Source organism: Pleurodeles waltl, chromosome 5, assembly GCF_031143425.1.
Source record: "Pleurodeles waltl isolate 20211129_DDA chromosome 5, aPleWal1.hap1.20221129, whole genome shotgun sequence".
NCBI classification, from domain to species: domain Eukaryota; kingdom Metazoa; phylum Chordata; class Amphibia; order Caudata; family Salamandridae; genus Pleurodeles; species Pleurodeles waltl.
The window spans coordinates 1667906652-1667928060 of record NC_090444.1 but is presented as its reverse complement, the minus strand read 5'-3'; positions in this window follow the sequence as shown (position 1 = coordinate 1667928060).

The following is a 21409-nucleotide window of genomic DNA, read 5'->3' as shown; positions in this document are numbered from 1 at the left end:
GAATTTTCAGTAGAACTTTACTGAGATTGTAGCTGCATTCTTTATTGTTGTCAATGTGTATTGCTGATATCATCTATTGGCCCAGCTTCTGCATTTCTGTGCCTTAAAAATGTGAGTAAACCTTTAAACAGGGAATCTTGTCTGTCGTTCTTGAACAGAAATGCTTTAGTATTGCTTTCTATATAACCATATTTGACAAATAAGAAGAGATGGATCCAGCGGGGAGCACCAACATGTGTTAGGAACCACACAGCTCCCAATCCAATGCCAGCCAGCTGAGTTACGGGAATAGAGAGTGGCTTTGTAGGAAAGTCCTCCTTTTTGTCCTGGTCACCCACACACTTTTTTGGACAGGCACTGGTGGTTACTGACTCTTGGCTGTACCCTGGGTACTGCTTACCAGTCCCAGGGCCAGTGCTCTGTGTAAAGTGGATATGCAAATTAGGCTAATTATAATTGGCTAAGTTAACCTACCTATAAGACCCTAGTATATGGTAGGGCATGTAGGTTTAGGGACCACAGCATAGGTAGTGCACCCATAGGTGCACTGCTGAGGTGCCCCGTGTCATTTTAAAGGCAGACCTGCCTTGCTGGCTGCTTTTAAATTAAAGTTATATGCAAATTCGTCTTTGGAATTAAAAGTAGTACCAAAGTCTTAAACTACCTTATTGTTTAATATATAAGGCACCCCTAGGGTGTGCCCTATGTGCCCCTAGGGCTGGGTGCCATGTAACTATAAGCAGGGACCTTATACAAATAGTTTTATAAGCTCTGGTGAGGTAAAAACAGCCAAATTCGTTTTTCCTTCATTGTAGTAAATGGTCTTCATAGGCTAGAATGGGGAGACTTTATTTTAATTATAAAAGTCCCCTTAAATGATGGATACAGAAAGTTTGGTATCAAATTAATTGTTATAATAAATCCCACAACTTCCAGTTGTGGGATTTAATAAAACTTGTTCAGGTAAAGAGTTTTAAACTTTACCTGAAAAGTTGCCAATTTCAGCCCTGCATTGTTTTTGCTGCTGTGCCCTGATTGGCCAGCCTCTGGCTGCCTGGCCAGGCTGCCTTGATGAGGTGTGAAGTAGCCTGGCTTCACACAAAGAGATGTGCCTGTGGGAGGGAATTTCCCCTCAGCAGATGATGAGGCAGGAAGGGGGATGGCTGCCAAACTGTTCTTCAAAGGCAGAGAAGGACATTTGGAACAACCCAGCAACACCCCCACATCCTGCACCCCAGACAACTGGGTGCCCCCTTGGTTAGATTAGGAGAGGGCAGGAGAGGGATGTGTTTATGCCAAACCAGTGGGTGGGCTCAGCCAGATGTAACCTCCAAAAATCAGATTCAGCCATGATGGATTTTTGAAGAATGTTGCCTCCTGGGATTGATTTTTCCCACACTTCCCAGGAAGTGGTCATCACAGGGGGAAGGACCCTGCACCTGATTGGAGAATCATGACCCCCCCCCCCTGTTTTTCACCCAGGAGCAAGGATAAAACTGGCAGACCTGCACCCACACCTCAGATCCCCATCAGATTCCAACAAGGAAGAACCAAAGGAGAAGAAGGACTACCTTGCTGGACCCCTGGCCTGCACCTGGAACCTGCACTCAGAAGGACTGCACCAGCTGCACACTTGGGCATCACCACAAGAAGGACTTTGCCTGGCTTCAACTGGTTCAAGGAGGGACTCCCAGTTTGCTACAGGTGAAAAATTGCTAACCAGAGTCCCCTGCACCAACTCCTGAAGAAATCAACCAGCTGACCAAAAGGGAGTTTGCGCCAGGTGCATTCTGGGAGTTGTAGTCCGCACCCCCAAGGATCATCTCAGAGCTTCTGGACCCTTGGGGTGAGCTGTGGACCCCAAAAGAACCTTAAAGGAACATCTGGGAGAAGCCCCAGAAGTTTGGAGAACTTTTGAAAAAAAGCTCCATAGAGGGACCGACCCGCCGCGGCAACTCTAGCCGGCTTGCCTCAACCGCAACCCGGCCTGATTTGCAGGTTCGTCCCAGTAAAGAAAATCTCCAAAAAAGAGACTAAGGGGGTCATTCTGACCTTGGCGGTCTTTTCGCAAGACCGCCGAGTTACCGCCGCGGTGAAGACCGCCGACCGCGGCGGTATGCCGCTGTGCGCATTCCGACCGCTGGGAGCGTTCCGCCGGAAAACCGCCAGCAGCCACACTGGCGGTCGGCGGGAAAGTGGAGACTGGTCAACCTCCACCGCCACGCCAGCAGAACACCGCCCACAGAATTACGACCCACATTTCTGTGTGGCGGTCTTCTGTTGGCGGTCTTCTGTTGTCGGTCACCTTCCCATGGCTCCTGTCGCCTCCCGGAGGACCAACGCACAAGGTAAGTTGATCGTCCGTGAGGGGAGGGGGTGGGGGGGTGTTGTGTGATGTGTGCGTGCATGGGGGTGTGCGTGTGAGTGTGTAGAGGGGGTGTGTGAGTGCGTGCATGTGGGCGGGGAGTGCTGCTGTGCCTATGGGCAATGTGTGTAGTTCGGCGGGTGCGCATGTCGGCATGTATGTGTGCGGGTATGTGTCCCCGTTGTGTATGTGTGTGTGTAGGGGGTGTGTATATGTGCATGTTGGGGGTGTGTGCATGTCGGGGTGCGTGTATGTGCATGTCGGGGTGGGGGTGGGGAGGGGGTTCGTACCACCTCTGGGGGGTGGCAGGGGGGTGGAGGGTGTGGGGGGAGGACTCGGGGGGGCAGTGGGGGGTGGGGGAGACCCCTATCAGTGCCAGGGAAGGAATTCCCTGGCCCCGATAGTGCCTACCGCCATGGTTCGCATGGCGGTTCCCGACCGCCAGAAACCGCGGCGGTAAGCAGGGTCATGATACCGTTGGCGGTCTTGGGTCGACCGCCGGACCGGAGTGCGCAGACTCCAGCCCGTCGGTCATGACCGCCGTGGCTGTCGGAGTGGGGAAGTGGCGGTCGATCGCGGCGGTGACCGCCGCGGTCAGAACGCCATTTTTTTGACCGCCGGTCTGTTCGCGGTCTGACCGCCGCCTCTCCGCCGACCGCCAAGGTCAGAATGAGGGCCTAAGTCCGAAGGTAAAAAGTTGACCAGGACCTCCCAGCCAGAGTATCAGAGGAGGGCTCCAGGGACGTCGGATCAAGATCCAGGTTTACCCTGGTCGAATGATTTTCACCTCGAAAAAACGACTAAGCCCGAAGGTAAAAATCTCCACCAAGGATTCCCACGACGCGTATCCGGAGAAGGGCTCCAGGAGGTTGGATTGGACTGGCAGGTTCGTCCCGCGGAAGAAAATCTTCAGAAAAGAAACTAAGTGTGAAGGTAAACTTTTAACCGAGGCCTCCCGCGGCCTATAGCCGAGCAGGGCTCCATCGCAGTCAGCCTTAAACTTTGACTTTGCCCCGGTCGAGGTGCAACCAGATGACCTGATTGGCGCTTTTTGTTTCTATGTGCTAAAAAAACAATAATTATTTAAAAATTAAATTCTATGAATTGGTTTTGGATTTTTAAACTGTTTCCTGTGTTTTATTGAATTACTGTTTTGTGATATGTGAATGCTTTACACTCTGTCTCCTAAATTAAGCCTTGTCACTTGTTGCCAAGCTACCAAGGGTTGAGCTTGGTTTAATTTACTGAGACCTAACTGGACCTAAGTGGAGGTTAGTGGCCTATTGCTAAGTGTAGGTACTTACCTGCCCTTACCAATACCCCATTTTCCAACAGGCTTAGCGTGTTGACACTCACAATACACTTAAATCTTCTGGCAGAGAAGACACTACTGAAAGAATATGAACACTTGGCATGGAAGAGGTCTTATACAACCTTGGGCCACTGGCAAATCCACCTGCATCTGTTTTTTTGGTCATGATTACATCTGCAGTGTCTGAACTACTAATCTCAATTCAAGAGCCTAGTTCCTTGTGAGGAAAAAGATATTCAAGATGACAGGGATCAAAGTTTTCTTGGCAACAGGTACAGTTCCTTCTGCACTGTAGGGTGTGCAATCTCCCGGTCCCTCCTTTGTGATTTCCGTTGTGCACAGTTTGTGTCATCATGATGGACAAATATGGGGTACGGCCGGCAAAACGGCAGGCCCCTTCCCTTTCTTTGCTGAACCCGACCTACCTCCTGCTGGAGTGAGCGTGGGTGAGCTGCCTAGGAGGAGGTTATTGGCCCGCCTCCCCTCTGCAGGTATGCTGACTGCTCTGGGCTGTGCGGAACGATAGCCGACGAGCGAGGTATTGTACCCCTGCTGGGCCTGCACTCTGCCTGAAGGCTGCATCCATTTGCGGTGCTCACAGGTGATTTTTCACCTGGAGAATTTTTTCACCTGGAGAGCTGAGGCAGACTGGTGGTCTGGAACCCTGATCCCTCCCCTGCAGCTCAATGTCATGCCTGCCAGCTTGACACCTGGGGAAGACGTTTGAGGACAGCAGCAAAAGCCTGATCACAGGTAACTCTTGACTTTGCCTTCAACACTCCACCTGCCCTGGGACACTTTGCTGGAGGTGGAGACTGTAGGCAGCGGTGAGGACCCCTGAATGCCTGGCGATTGGACTGGCTGACCAGTGTTACTGGTGCTGCTGTCCTGGCACTGATGGCCCCTGGGAAGTGGTAAGGCTGAAACATGCAGCATAGACAACCCAGAGTGGAGAGCTGCATGGTGGCTGCTGAGGGCTTGGATGGTCACCCTGACCCCCAGACTCGACTGTGTGCTGTAGGGACACCCCCTAGGACCTCATGTCGAGTGGTAAATTGTAGATGCTGTAGAAGCAGTGCAAGGTGAGATACCGTGCCTTGAAGACCAAGTTGGGTGCCCACATGGAGATGGCCAGTGGGATCTTGAATTGATGGTCAAAGGGCCTTGTCCACCTTGGGGCTCTATCACATAGGGACTGATGTTACTGCATGGTGATATTGACACTGCTCCTAGTGGTCCCCAGACTCTGTCACATAGGGGCTGGTGTTACTGCATGGTGATATTGATACTGCTCCTAGTGCTCCCCAGGCACCGTGTTTTGTGTTTACCCTCAGGACCCCATGCCTTGTTGCCTCCAGCTCGGGGAAGGGAACTGGAGCAAGTTTGATTTGCCAAGCAAATTGTGCAAGGACAGGGTGCACAGTATTTGGCTGCTGGGTCCATGGAGAATCGACTTGCAGAGGGGACTGGGGGACTGCAGGAGTCTAATAGCCTAATGGGAGTCCCGATCCTGGCACCCATTTAGGCATCGGGTGCAGCAGTGCAGGTGAAGATTGAGGCCATTTCCCTGGGTGTAAATTTGCTACAGGCGAACGTTCGCTAGGAGGTCTGTGGCCATGGAGCAACAGGTGTCCAAACTATAGGCGGAAATTCTGAAATTACAAGCCATGGTGTCGAACCTTGAATCACGATCACAGAAACTGGAAGCCTGAGCTGAGGAGACAGAGGGCTGCTGTCCCAGATGTAATCTGTGTTTTGTGGGATTCCCAGAGAGAGCAGAAGGTGCTGCCCAGGGATAGTTCCTGGAAACATGGATTTAATCACAGCTCCCAGATGCCAATCTATTGCATTTCTTTGATGGCCCACAGATCGATGGCCCTACCACCCCCGCTGGGAGATCCCCTGAGAACCATAATTGCATAGCTATTTAATTACAGAGACTGTAACACTGCCCTGCAAGAAGTGACGGAAGTGTGATCCCACCTATGACAGTCAGGTTATCTGAATTTTCCCTGATTACATGTGAACAGTTAAACAGCTGTAGCAATCCTTCTGTAGGGTGAAGCAAAAACTGAAAGCTATCGGCCTCCAAAACATGCTGCTTTACCTGGCCTAAGTTAAAGTGCTGCATGAGGAATACTCACTTTTTTCTCAACCCCAGAGGATGTTTGGGACTGGCTGTAAGTCAGAGGAGATGGCCATATCCCTGCACCGGGCTGGGTGGGCTCTACGGAGGGAGGTCAGCAGGGTCACCAAAATGGTTTGGGTGTGAGGAGGAGAAGCAGGCATCAGCAGCGCTCCTCCTCCAGATCCAGGGTTGTGGTGCACCGTGATGGTACATTGGATTTGGAGCAACATTGCCTGGAATGGGAGAAACCCAGCGCTCTAGTGGAGGCTGTCACCATGGCACCACCAACTGAGAGTAGTTCAAGTAGAGTAGAGGACACACAAATGCCTGGGACAGGTATGACTTCAAACTGACTGGTCACCTTATACGGGGACACCCAGCAGTCGAGGAGTTCTGCTGGGGAGTTCTGCCTGGAGTGGTACTTCTCCCTCACCCAGCTAGCCAAATGGAGGACTTGTTATCTTCTACAAAGTGCATGCACAGTACTCTTGCAAGAGCATGATGAAGACTGAGATTGACCATGCAGGTATTAATCCTTAAGAAGAAACGAGTATTCCTGGGATGGGCTTGAAGAGCTGGCCAGGCTAATTAGGCACATTCATATTCCACTGTCCCCCTTACTTCCTACCTTCCATCTTTTTTCCTTCTCCTTTTCTACATTTCCCCCTTTTCACACTTCTCTATACACCCTTTCCTCGCCTGTTTGAGCGTGGCTGTGATTATTGGAGAGAGCTAGGCTGAAGACATCCCTTGTGGCAGGATTGAGCTTCAGGAGCTCATAGGCCCCAGGTGGTACCTCACCCCTCTGGGTTAATTACGCTAACAGATAGGTACAGAGTTCTGGTTATACCTCTGAAAAGTCACAGAATCATTTTGCTGTTTATAAGAGTGGACAGGCTCATGGGGAATGGGGAGATACAAGTTTAGTTTAGAAGTTTTTACTTGACAAAAAACTGAAGATATGCTTGGTTTGTAGGGGCATGTTGTTTATTGTTTTAGTATTCAGCGGATGGGGACTCTTGCTTGGGTGGGTGCCGGGGTGGAGGAGGGAGGGCTGGGCTGTGGGGGGGGCAGTGATGTCTGGTACAGCCATGGCTCATGATGGATGAAGGAACACGAGTCCTCATGTGAGAGGCCTGTACACCTTCACCAAGAGGTACAGAATACACTCGTATTTGAGACGGGCGGGGGTGCACATCACACTATTTCTGGAAACGCACTTATTAGAGGGAGAGGCTTGGAAGCTCCAGAGGAAATGGTGGGGCAGCTTTACTCCTCCACATATACTTGCTACACTAGTGGGTATCTGTATGGGTTGCCCCAAGGGTCTCATTCCAGCTACGTTTGCATGTGGCAAATGTGGCAGGGTGATACATGCTCCTACGCGGCATACTTAATGGTAAAGAATTGTGTCTTCTTAATGTGTATACTCCTAACACTAACGACGGGGACTTTTACAGGGCTCTGGAGACTGAACTCCTGCCCTGTCATGTGGACCGGGGATTTCAACTGTGTATTGGACGGGCAACTATACAGGTCTCCACCCAGGATAGGTACAAAGCAGTGCATGATGGCAAGCCTACGCAAATCAATGTCCAGGCTACAACTTGTAGAAATTTAAAGAATCTTGAACCCCATAGCCAGGAAGATCTCCTGCTGCACACTGACAAATGGGGCATACAGTCGCCTAAACTGCTTCCATTTGATGAACAACAGTATGTTGGACATCCAGAGAGCATGGTACCAACTGCACTTTCTGTCGGCCCACGCTCCCCTACTACTTGAATATGGCCTGCATGGGCGCAGGCCAATCATCCTTGATGTGGTGCCAGGGACCAGAATCATTTGGAGACCCAGAATACAAAGTAGACATGCAATTGGCTCTGCAGGGATATTTTGATACTACCTGGTACTCCAATGGATTGTGTGGGACGGAATGGGGCGCACTCAAGGTGGTCATAAGAGGTGAAAGCCTCAGCAAGACCTACAGAGCCAGAAAAAAAGCTAGAGTGTGAACTATGGGAAGGGGAGGAACAGCTTAATAGTCTGCAACTCTAGATGGTGGATCGTAAGGCAGATGATGGGGCATTGACTGAAGCTCGGAGACGAGTGAAGCCTACATGGGCCAGACTCGACTATGACATACGATTAAACTTTAGGCAATGACTGCACAGAGAGGTGGGACAGAGCGGGCCGTTTGCTGGATTGGTTACTGAAGCATGAAAGACCTCCACCTACGATACTCACACTTAACCGCCCTGGAGGAGGTTTGGTTATGGGGCGGACTGCCATTAATTCTCTGCTGTGAATTCATTTGGCGGATGTGTACACCATACAGACAGGTGGTGAGGAAAGGAAGATAGCTGACTTATTAAACCAGGTTGAACTCCATGGCCTAATGAGGGCCCAGTCTGAGGGGTTGGTTGAGGTAATACAATTAGAGGGGCTCAAGGAAGCACTACGAGACATAGCCCAGGGTCGCTGCCCTGGACCTGACAAACTCCCTGTAGAGTATGTCCAAGTGTACTCTTCCTCCCTGCTCTTGCCCCTCCTAGAAACTTTGGTTGAGGCCTGTAGCAGTGGAGTCCTGCCGACCCCCATGCATGAAACCCTCATAATTATGCTCCCTGAGCCTGGTAAGGATCCCGCGGACCCCAGCTCATACAGGCCACTGTCTATGCTCAGCGTAGCCGCCAAGGTCCTTGCGAAAGTCCTGGTGCAGAGATTGGCTGGGGTGATCACACACCTAGTACACAAAGACCAGTGCAGTTTTGTACAGGGTAGAGAAACCCACATGAATCTCAGTAGACTCTCCCACATGATGCATGAGACCCAGAATAAGGTGTTTGAAGCTGCCCTAGTTGCCTTAGTAATAGAGAAGGCATTTGACACCCTTTCTTGGGATTATCTGTGGGAGGTAATGTGGCAGATGGGCGTTGGCCCAGGATTCCTAAAGTGGGCCTGCCTTTTGTATCAGGAACCCAGGGCGAGGGTGCACACCAGCTAGATAGTGTCAACTGTTTTTTGCATTGAGAGAGGAACCAGACAGGGGTGCCTGCTGTTCCTGCTCCTATTTGCCATGGCTATGGAGCTTTTGGCCATACACTTGAGAGTGGCACTAAAGGACTGTGGAATTTGTATGGGCAACGTGACACACATAGGGCCTGATTCTAACTTTGGAGGACGGTGTTAAACCGTCCCAAAAGTGGCGGATATACCACCTACCGTATTACGAGTCCATTATATCCTATGGAACTCGTAATACGGTAGGTGGTATATCTGCCACTTTTGGGACGGTTTAACACCGTCCTCCAAAGTTAGAATCAGGCCCATAGTGTCCATGTATGCAGATTACACACTACCATATGTGGCAGACAGGAGACCTCAGTGCCCCACCTCCTTTGGTTGATGGCAGATTTTGGGCAAGACCGTGATTTTCCCCATGGCCTCACTTGCAGCGCAAAAGGAGGCTGAACTCCCTGAGGTGGATCTGCGCTGGGAGATGGGACACTCGCTACTTGGAGATGCAAATAACGCATGACCCACACCTACAATACAATCTGAACATGGGGAGGGTACTGGCAGGTCTTGCCATTTCCATACAATTCTGAAACACGCTGCTGCTGTCAGTGATGGGCAGGGTGGCATTGGCCAAAATGTTGTTCCTACCCTGCTTTCTTTAGGCCATGCAGAATTTAGCCTGTGTTCTGCCTACCTCCTTGTTCATGGAGTTGGATAAACTATTGGTGTCCCTGGTGTGGTCAGGAAAGTGTTGCAGTGTTAGACTGCAGACCCTAAAACTGGATTTGAAAGTGGGAGGCTTGGGACTCCCATACCTCAAGCTCTATGATTTAGTGGATTTATTACAGTATGCAGCATTGTGGTGAGATGATGAACCTAATTGGGAAAAGGCACTACCAAAAGGAATTGCGCCACTGATGATCTTCCTAAAACTCTTATGCGGGGCCGTAGAACAGTGGCTGCCACCCCTTTCATAGTGAGACAGGTGGTGCAAGCCTGGGAACAGGCGGCACCCAGGTTATAAAGAAAGAACCCTGCACTCAGTTGCTCCCCATTGGTAGCTGCAACCATTCAAGCACATACAAATCTCTAGGGATGTTACACGTTGGCTGGAAGGTGGGTGTAACATAGTGGGTGATCGACATTACAATGGGACCTTCATGAGTATGGAAGAGATGGGAGCGCAATATGGCATACAACAGGGACAGTTCCTGCATTGTGCTAGTATAGCCTGCATGAGCAGGGAATTATATGGATGACCTTTCCTGATGAACCCCGGGAATCACTTACCCTGAGGGTGATGTTAGACCCTGGTTCAACCAAAGACATCCTATGCAGACTGTATGCTGCTCTGAAAAATGATAGGCAGACAGATATAACATCCACTTGTAATGGGTTGGATGGTGACCTGCAGAGTCCACCGACAGATTAGGAGTAGAGACAGACCCGAGCACTGGTACAAGAAGTGGACAGTAATGCCTGCTTTAAATTAGCACACTTTCATTACTTACAAAGGGTCTACCTGACACCACATTAACTACACAGGTTATACCCCACACGCACAGTCGCGTGCACATGGCGTGGAGTGACCCCTGCTGGATTCGCACATGTCACTTGGACATACTACCATATAGAGCCCTTTTGAGGGAAGATAGTGCAGGAACTTCATAGTGTGGCGTGTACACAGGTAGCTTTAACAATGAAACACTGCCTGTTGGGTAGGTGGGGTAGCAAGATGTGGTACAGGTTTGCTCACTTGGCTTTGCTGCTGGCCTGAAGATGTTTTGCAATTCACTGGGCGAGCCTGCTACTGCCAAAAGTGAAAAAATGGAAGGCTGACTTAGTGGAATGGGCAGAAGCTGAGGAGTGCCATTTCTGAGAGGTCTGCATCAATGAACACGCAGAAAGGGATATGAAAATATGGGGGGACATGGTGGATCGTCTGGGTGCCGGAAAGGGAGACCATCATGGGTGAGGAGCCAAGATTTATGTTGGCAGATATCTTAGTATGAGCACCCGCCTCTGTCAGAATTCATTTTAATGAGTTCCTGGTGTCACCGTTTTCAATACGACATCATCAGGTATCCCTACCTCTCAGCTGCCCCAGCCTTTTACAGGTGACACTTGCGCTCCGGTTCTTCTAAACAAAAAACAATAACTGGCAAAGACAATAGATCTTTTGTTTACGACTTATTGGCTTTGCCGTGATTTTTAGCAATGCTATATAGCATCCCTGGTGCTGTAGAGCATTGCTACACAGCCAACACAGAAAAAAGGTGCTGTGTCACAGCTGCTTCATTTTGTGGGTGCGCACAACACACCATCCACACGAATGCATTTGCCTACATTATCATGTGGAAATGTTTTCTTTTTCTTATATACCTTTGTGAAGTGAATCAGTAAATAAAACAAGCATTTGCCATGCAACGGGTCTCGCGTTTGCTCGTGTTAGAGCTGATAGCATTGTAAACTTCTAACCGGACTTTTCACTCGTCATGAAACCTATCGGCAAAAGTGCAATAACCGGAAAAAGTGCAATTAAGTGTTTAACAGGGTTGATATTATGTAAGGCGCTCGACTTCTGCCAAGCGAGATCGCGCTGGGAAAATAGAGAAAAAGTAGTCCATGAACCGGACGAAAACAGCGAGCCTCGCATGTTTTCTGTACTTGGTCGATGCGCTCGAGGAGGGCTATCCACCGGAAAAGGCATGACGTATGCGTGCCTTCCACTAATTAAATCAAACGGATTCTAACAGGCAAGCCCACGAGCCAATAAAAGACACTGACGTGATGTGGACGGGGCTCCGAGCCCTTTTTAATTCCTAAAGTGTCTCGCTCAGCGAAATCCAAGCGCATGCGACGCAGGCTCGACCCTAAAAAAGGGTCTTTATTTTTCTGGTTTGGAAGCAACACAAAGGGTGTGGATAAGGGGAAGCAACAGAGAGGTGAAGAGGGAAAGAAACAACACAGGGCTTAAGGAAGCAACACTGGGGCTAAAATGAAGGATGGGGGCAGAAGCAACATACAGTGCAGCAGTGGGGGAAGAAACCTGAAGGGCTCGGAAGCAGAACTGCAGAGAGAGAGGCACTTGTAGTACAGAGGAGAAGAGAAGAACACAGGTAAGACAGAGGAACACTGAACTTACGGTGGAGAAGCACATGGGTGAGAAAGCAACATGCTGGGAGAAGCATACAAGAGCGAGCACAACATAGAGGATGGTGTGTGAGAAACACGCAGATGCAAGAAATCATCATGGATTGTAGCCGGGGGAAACAAAAGAACAGAAGTGCACAAAAATGTTAGCTGGAAAGCACAGGCACTCTCATCAACTGCTTAACCAAAAAGTAATGCCTGAGACATAAGCATAGGAAGGACACAAGTAACGATGCCATGCTAAAGGACCAGGGCAAATATAAGAAGGGGAAGGAAAGCCCACAGAAGCTGATGAATGATGAATAAAAAGCAAGAAAAGAGAGTGGCAATGAAGCCAATCAATGGTAAGCAGTGATTGTGCTCTAAGCCCGTTGCAAACTGAAAAAAGATCATTTCACAGAAAGACTGCTTGAGCTGTCTGGTAGGCGAAATCTTAAAATGAAGTCTCCAGCCAGAAGTGGCAGTGTCACACTGTATGCTGGTTCAAAGTTTTGAGAGGTCTGAGCCAACAACTGGGTGCAGCCTAACATAAGTGCCATCAGAGCCTTGGCTTATACCTGCACATTATCCATGGGAGTAACAGTGTACCTTGAGTATTATTTCACAATGGTTGAATCCTTTATTTGCAGTGCTGTTAAACAATTATCACACCAGGCACAGTTGTCCAAGTGGCAGGACACATTGTAGTGAGTTGGGGCCATTGAAACTGATTCACAATTATATATGCTTAATACACTTCAGAATCTGGTACTTCATAGTTAGCAGCTAGTCTCTGTGAGCCTCCCTGGAGCTTATCCTGGAATATGGGAAACTCTAGGCAGGAGGCACTGCATGGTCTCAGAAAGGCCTATAAGAAGCTACATCATGAACACAACAGCAAAAACTGCAAACATCCACAAAATGTTGTTGGCTGAAACGAAAACATAATGATCAGCCCAGGAAGCCAATGTCTAAAAGAGGTTCAACCAAACAAATCATTAAGTGAAGAGGGATATATCTGAATGTTGCTTGTTCCTGTGTGATAATTATGACCCAATGTTCTTTTCAATATGTGTGTTGCATGGTGCGGTATGAGACCGCAGACCTAAAGTCCATTTTTATATGTATGGTGCATGTTGCTGTGAGCGAGAGCTGACCCAAAGTCCCAACTATGTCTCACCTTAGACACCACAAGCACAGCTTCTAGCAAGACAGTTTGGGCCATATTTACAAGCCCCTAGCGGTTCCTTGCGCCGCCCTAGTGTCATTTTTTCTACGCTAAGGCAGCAGGAAGGAGGTCTTTTCCCCACACCATATTTACAAAGTGGCACAGTGCAAGCATAGCACTACTTTGTAAACCCTTGTGCCACCTTATGCCTGCGCCAGGCATAATGTATCCAAGGGGGGCGTTCCACTGATAGAAGGCCCAGAAAAATGACGCAGTGAAATTTACGAGATTTCACTGCACCATTTTCCCATCATTTTTTATGTCTGCCCAAGGCAGGCGTTAAAGTGATGCTCCCATTGTTTCCAATGAGCCTCTCCATGCATTGCTGGACTAATGGCATAACTTTTAGCGCCTGTCGACCAATGCACCACCATAGCATCAAAAAGTTTGATGCTATTGTGCTAACACGTGCCATGGTGCACCGTATTGCAAATACAGCGCTACCATGGTGCTGTTAGGGGGACAGGGGAGCACAAGAAAGGTGGCACATCATAGCTGATGTGGCACTTTCCTCTAAATATGCCCCACTGTTTTCTAACAGTGGACCTAAAGGCGACCCATTGCCTACCAGTGGTCAGCTTCATTGTGTTTGTCCCTGCCCTGGAGCATAGTCACAAATTGAGCCTTTCCAGTGCATTATTTTTTAGGCGCTACTTTTTTGTTCATGTTTAAGCACTCTACCAGAGTGTGCTTCTCATCCCTTTGCGTTCCTCCAGACTGCCGATCCTAACTGTCTGTCATGGTGCCGCCCCGTCTGCCATCCCTCTGATGTGTGTGTCCCCTCCACCCATTGTCCATGTGGCCTCCTTACATTGTCCTTGTTGCCCCTGCCATCCACCCTCCCTCCACTTTGACAGAGCACAGCTGTACAACATGGCTTAAAACTCTGACAAAGCCAATACCTCATGTAGGCGAAATCTATTGCCTTTGTCAATGCTTGTCATTGGTATGTAGCGTGTTGGTGTGTGTTGTTCTAAGGCTGTCTGTAGTCAGACCTAAGACACAAAAGTATGGAGAACATGTATTTACTTCCATCATGCTTTTAGAATCATAGGCAAAATCACTAAAAAGCCATGCAGGGCCCAATAAAAACCTTGCAACAAAATGTTTTAACACACAGTGATGTACGTTTTAGATAGTGGGCGCAACTCTCCCCTTCCGCCCCCCCCCCCTTCCACCAGCCATCTGAAAATAACAGCTTGAGCTATTAAATATATTTATTATAAACAAATAATGCTGTGACGTGGCATTAGTGCCAAAGCTGAAAAGTAGAATCCCTTGTGTACCCATAAAAATGTAGTGGTCGAGATTCCCTTTAGAGTGCTTGTGGATTTAACCCCACCGTGACCTGGCTCTATCATTCAGCAAACCAGCAGATTTGTATATGTTACCGTGAACTTAATAACACGGACTAAAAGGATTTGATTCGCTTTGCAGATAAGGTAACGGAGGTTGAAGTTTAAAGAGAAGGGACAGAAACATGATTCTTCACGTTTCTTTTCACTTTAAAGCTAGTCAGACATGTGCCTGGAGGGACGGTGGCTGGAAAGGGTCATAGAGGGAAAGCGCTGGTAGTATGAAATCCACAAATACAACTTATCAGGCTCGTAAACTATGTGCGCGATTTTAAGGAATGTGCCGGCCACCACATGGGCTCCCCCTGCACATTCCTTGGCCCTGACGCTTTGATAACAGCAATTCAGGCAGATTGCGACCTCTGGCCCGGTGTTAAGTCAAGCAAGTGACCTCTAACCCTGCCTGAGGGTTATATATTTACATCAGTTTCTGGAAATCAATACTCATCCATCGCTGTAACATATCATTTCATGTGCGTAAACACTCAGGCGCCTCTCGTTTTATTCCAGCATTTCAGCTCGAAAAAGGTCTTAAATTAGATTAAAGCTACTTTATTCAATTTCTTTGAGGGTCTTGTATTCTTGCATTTCATCCTAATCTGAAAAATGCTAGCTATCTACTGCATTACAAATGCGGTGAGACAGATTTATTTTTGACAGAAAATATGTATTTCAAGTTGCTTGGGTTTTCTATAAATGGCCGTTTGTCACTCTGTCAATCAAAGAAAGAATTCAATATGTTCTAGAGGTTAATATCTTTCATTGAACCAAAAACAAAGTTTAAAAAAAAATAAAAGGGTGAATTAGCTGTTAAAATCTTGACTTTTTAAATAGCACTTGCTACCACGCTTTTGACGTTTCCGAGCGTTGTAAATAGTTGGTGCTCAGTGGCCCTCATGCAAGAATTAAAATGGCCCCTCTGGCGCTGTTTAGGTAGTAAAATTGAGATTTTCCTAGCCTTGGTGTCAGAAAGGCTAGATTTAACTAAAGACACGTGCCAAAACGTTTCTTGCTTTATTAAATAGCAGCCAAGAACTACAAATCCCAGAAACCCTGGGAAAAGAACTACAAAATGACCACACCATGAGGTTGACCATCCCATGATGAGTCCCCTCATAACAATCTTGACTGAGATCACCAAGTCCTCTTTTCTTGTGAAAGTCAGCCCAGAGTAGAATCCAAGAGGAACCACAGAACAACATAAAACGTCATGATAGCCGAGAAAAACTCCTTGCAGAGATCCATGAAGAACTGAGAGGAACCAACTAAACACACAAAGTTTCCAGGTGAGGAGAAACTTGAAGCCGATCAACCGGAAGCAGAGGCATTGGGACATTTTTTGTTCTTCTTCTGAACTAGAAAAATGGTACTTAGAAACCCAGAGTGGTCGTAAATGACTTATTCGATGGCCTGTTTTGCTAGTAAGGATTGAACTTCGTCGTGAACCAGACAAAATTGATCTCAGGAAAACAGGAGAGGAGGAGGCAGATGGGACTGATAAGGTGGTAATTCTGTGCAATAGCCTTGTACCGTCTGGATCACCCAGGGATCTGAGGTTATGGAAGCCAAGTGTTTAAACACAAGCCCAGTCTGCCTCCTACTGGAGGAGGGCCAGACCTGGAAGTTCTTACCTGCAAGCTGGTCTCCTTTGGATCTGTATCCCCTCTTATGGCCTCCGCCGAACTGGCGGGGATAAAATTGGGGCTTGTACCCCTGGTAGAAATCTTGTTGGTTGCCTTGGATGTAGGAGCCTCTGCCGAGGGATTGCCCTCTTGAAGAATAACGGCCTGCAAATCGACCCCTTCCTTTGCCGGCCCTTCCAAAAACACGTTGGGAAAAAATGCTTTTCATCAACGAGTGTGCTTTGTCTAAAAAAGCATATGCGGAGACATATTTGCTCATTTCCTTTATAAAGTAAACACCAAAGAGAAGGCCATCCTCATTGGGTCCTTCCTCTTTGGATGCCAGAGAGCTAAGTTTGGGATCAATTCTGAGCAGAATACTTTTGCGCCGCTCCTGTGAAATGTAGGCGTTGGCATTGCCTAACATGCAAATCGCTCTTTGAGCCCAATTTGACAGTACCTCAGGGTCCACCTGAGTGCCCTCCATCTTTGCCTCCTTGGCCAAATCAAAAATCCTGGTGAGAGGACTGACCAGGTCCAGAAGTCTGTCCTGGCAATTTGACCAGGCTCGATCAACCCCTTTCTTGGGATCCTTCCCAAATTTAGTAAACAACAATAACATATTGGGATCAAAAGAGGGGGTATCAGCCACCTTAAAGGGAAGGGAATGTCTGGGACATTCAGACTTCAACTTGTTTTTATACACTTTGTCAAACGCATGCCTCAAATAAAAGGAGACATAGTCAGAAACATGATCGGAAGGAAACCATTCCGACGAATTTGGATGGTGAATCAACGTAGGGTCGAACATGGGTTCACCATCATGATCAACCAGATCATCAGACACTAAATGACTGGAACTTACTGAAGGAGACATTTTACGCCTTTCCTCCAAAGGACCATTATCATAGAAATCATCATTCGTGGATTCTTGTAAGACATCGTCCCCGTCACTGTCCATGTCTCTAATATGTAGGATGTTAAGGGGGGAGGAAGAGAGCCCCGAAAAATTCGCCTCTCGGGGTGGAGGCCCAAATTTGACAGAAATGCCTTTGGGAGGCACATATGTGGATGCCGCACGTTTCATTCCTCTCTTAGGAGGATTATCCTTGGGGTTTTGCAGCATTCTGCATATGGAGACTTATACATTTTTTTAAATATCTAACATGGATACAGACACTGCATGTTGGACAGACTCCTTGATGAAGGATTTTAAATTGTCCTTCATGAACTGTGCCTGTTCATCCCCAGACATAATTTCAGTAAAAAAATGTATATAAGAGGTTTAAAATAATAATACCAGGGAAAAAGATAGCAAACAAGTAAAATCCCGATCTAAAGGGTTAAAAATAGCTGAAAGGAAGGATTTAGGGAGGGACTAAGGAGAAGGGCTGGACAGGGGCGAGTTCTGGGCAGAACCGTAAGAACGAAGGGCAAACAGGAAAGCCCTCACCAATAACAAGCGGCAGAAGGCAGCAGCAGGCGACGCCGGTGCACACCGTGATTCTGGTGACAAGACGCCAGGAGCGAGGAATAACTCAGTAAGAATACCTCAGGCAAAACGAAAAACGGACGTTAAGAAAGTTCGAATGAGGCCGCACGCGCACCTAACGAAAGTGCATTATGAAGGCGAGCGCATTGTGAAGACGAGCGTGCAAGGATGTGCATTAACTGCTGCCGAAAGCACAATAAAACATAGCGCGAAATATATAAACATTAGCAACATACAAATGAATGATAACAATTAACTAATTAAAATGTAAAGAAAACGGCGAGCAGAGTACTTATCTTGACTGCGAGCAGCAAGAAAAGAGGACTTGGTGTTCTCAGTCAAGATTGTTATGAGGGGGCTCATCATGGGATTGGTCAGCCCTATTGTGTGGTCATTTTGTAGTTCTTTTCCCAGGGTTTCTGGGATTTGTAGTTCTTGGCTGCTATTTAATAAAGCTAGAAAGGTTTTGGCATAATATGAGCCTCCTGTCTTGTAATAAAATACAGCCAAAATTGAAATGCAGTGGGCCTCTGACTTTTCTAGGCCCAAAGACCCTTCGCCTGATGCACCAACATTGCTATCTACGCCCATGCTGGCACTTACAATCCAAATTGATGATATTTAATTACCTCCTCATGGTGTCCTCCTCATCCCAGCCGTTACAAACTGAGGGTATACCCCTTGCAACCACTATAGCACGCTAGGTATTTTTAAATTATTATTCTGTTTTTTTAGTTTATTTCCCCCCCTCGCCTCCTCCTGCTATTGTTTCTGTCATGAAGCAGCTATGCACACTGGTTGCAAGTGGTACGGGTGAGTTTATGCATGCTTGCTCTGGTTTCTCATGTGTCGCTGTTGTTTGTTGCTTCTTGTTTGGAGGCTCCTGTGTCTCCTTGTAACACAAATGCCTTCTGCCTTGCTGTAGCGGGTGTAGTCAAGTTGTGCAGCAGCTGTGGTTCGCGCTCCCTGCCCATGTGCTGGGCTGGGACAGGGAGCGACTCCATGCGTCTGTGGCTGGGCCGTTCGGGAGACATATGTGCGGCTTCTCAAGCTCCTCCTACATGTAGAACTTACACGGGTGCTCTGTGGGTTGGCTGCAATGGTGACCCAATCTTGCATGATTACACTATTTAATAGGAAGAAGAATGCTGTTCTAGCGCATTGCTGCTCATGGTGCTGGTGCCTGTAGCAAAGCCTTCATCATGGAAAAGTTCTCTTATGCTCCTGCTCAGAGCGATGCTTAAGAGCTCCTCCAAATTTCTAGGGGGGATTTACATGTCCTTATTAAAGACGTTGTTGTCACTGCCATTAAGGAGAGGAAAATCCCTCCTAAGCGCCCATGTTTGGAGGATACTGATGAACCTGATGAGGCCAAAAGTAGATACATTCAAGGTGACGAGCTAAAGGCGTTTTTGGCCCATATTAGGGGCCTTTTGAGGTTTGCTTCTCCAGATGTGATGTAAGAGGACTTTCTGGCCCAATATAATACAGTGTCAAAGCATGTCTTACCACATCATGATGTGATTCAGTCCTTGCTACAGAGTGAAAGGAAGGACATTAATAAGCCTGTTGTCCTCCATTTCTTTACAAAACTTGTTGGAGGGTTTTGATGAGCAGTTCCCTCAGGCACCATGGCTGCCTACTATTCTGGCCTCCATCTCTTCTTCATTGTCCTTGGCCTCAGAGGATGTTGCCCTATCTGATCAAGTGGATAAGAGGGTTGAGTCCACTTTGAAAAGGGTGTATGCTGCAACCAATTATAGTATTCAGGTGAACACGTATGCTGCCTATGCTACACAGGTGCTCTTTAAGGAGTTCCACACACTCTTTGACTGTCATCAAGCCCAGAATAATACCACTGCTCTCCTGTCCAATATAGAGATGCTGTCTCAGACCTTGTCTGATTCTGTTTTTGACAGTCTTTGAGCTTCCACGATGGCTGCAGGGACATTCAGTTCTGGACGGCAGTCCCTGTGGTTGTAGTCATGGAAGCTGGAAGCTTCTCAGAGGTCCATGATTCATAAGCTTCCTGTTTTGGGTTGTTATGATGTAAACTGGTTCTGGAATGTGCGGCGATGATGGTTCCAGAGGCGACAGTTGTGAGTAGCCTCTGGGACGGTCGGACGCTGGGTTGTGTTGTTACACATTAAACTTAAAACGGAACTTTGTAGTTTCGATTTGGATCAGTTGTGCTCACCACATTTTGGCAATGAGGATGGGATACGAACCCAGGCGTCATAAGTTGTTTGGCAATGAACTGAATGATATGGTAGAGAAGGCAGTTGAGGAGAAGATCCTGTGGTCTTTAAAGCAAGTTCAGGATAAGAAACAGTTTGGGTTTAAGTGGCTTGCTTTCCAGTCAGCTGTGAGGCGTCCCTTTCAAGGTCAAGCCTGTGGTCAAGGGAGCCGTCTTTTATAGCAAATCCTGGCCTTCTTCCACCCATGAAGGAGATTTCTAGCAGCAGCACTAGTGACTATGTGATGGTGGGAGGCCTTCTTCAACTGTTTCTGCTTCACTGGATAGAGGAGGTTAAGGATTCCTGGGTCCTTTCGATAGCCTGGGTCCTTTTGATAGTTGAACATGGTTATCGAATTCTATTCTAAGGACTTACTCAAAAACCTTGTTTCAGACTTACTCCTTCTCCAAAAGACCCTGTCATCCTTCAGTGGCTGTGTCCACTCACTACTTCACAAGGAGGCGATTGTTCCGGTTCTGGTCGGACAAGAGGGTTTTGGGTTTTACTCCACTCTATTTTTGGTTCCAAAACTGGATGGATCCTTTTGCCCCACCCTCAACCTCAAGGATCTGAACACTTTTGCTCTGTTGGATCATTTTCGCATGATGTCTCTACAGGCCATAATTCCCCTGCTCATGAAAGGGAATTTCTTGGCGACCCTGGATCTCCAGGATGCATATTTTCATGTTTCCGTTTATGTCAGCAATTCATGATGTTTGCAGGCGAGGGTCTTCGTTATCAGTTTCAAGCCCTGCCATTTGTTCTGGCAACATTTCACTACGTCTTCACCAAGGTACTGGCACAACTTGTTGCTTTTTTACATTTTCATGTTGTTGTTTTGCATCCTTACCTTGACGACTGGTTGTTGTCCGATCCTTTTTTTCCAAGGGAAGTCAAGATGTGGATCTGGTCGTCTCCACCCTGCAGGGCTTCGGTCTTCTTATCAATATATCGAAGTCACATCTCACGCCTTGTCAGAAAAACACATTCATTGGTGATCGTTTGGACTTTCGAGTGGGTGCAGCTTATCTACTGTAGGACAGACTACTCTCTCTCCAGTTGGGTGTACAGACTTTTTTAACACAGTCACACAATTCTGCAAGGAGCTGGTAGCAGATGCAAGGTCTCTTGGCAGCCTCAACAGTAGTGGCCTTCTGGGCTCATTTTCATTTAAATCCAATAGTGAACCACATCCTACACCATTGGGATCTTGCCTCGCAGAACTACGATGTGTTGATTCCCATGTCAGAAAAGATTGTGCATTGGGCTAACCTGTTGAAAGGGGTTCCTTTCCATTTGCCATCTCCTGTTCTAGTGACAACAGATGCCAGTATGTGGGGGTGGTGTTGGATCTCAAGGAGATGAGTGCTACTTGGTCTCCATGGGAGAGTCAGCAGTCTTTTAATTGGAGGAAACTGATGACTGTCCGGAGAGCCTTGGTGGGTTTTCAGGACAGCTTAATGGGCAAAAATTGGTGGTCAGGACCGACAATCAAGTGGCAAGGGCATACATGAACA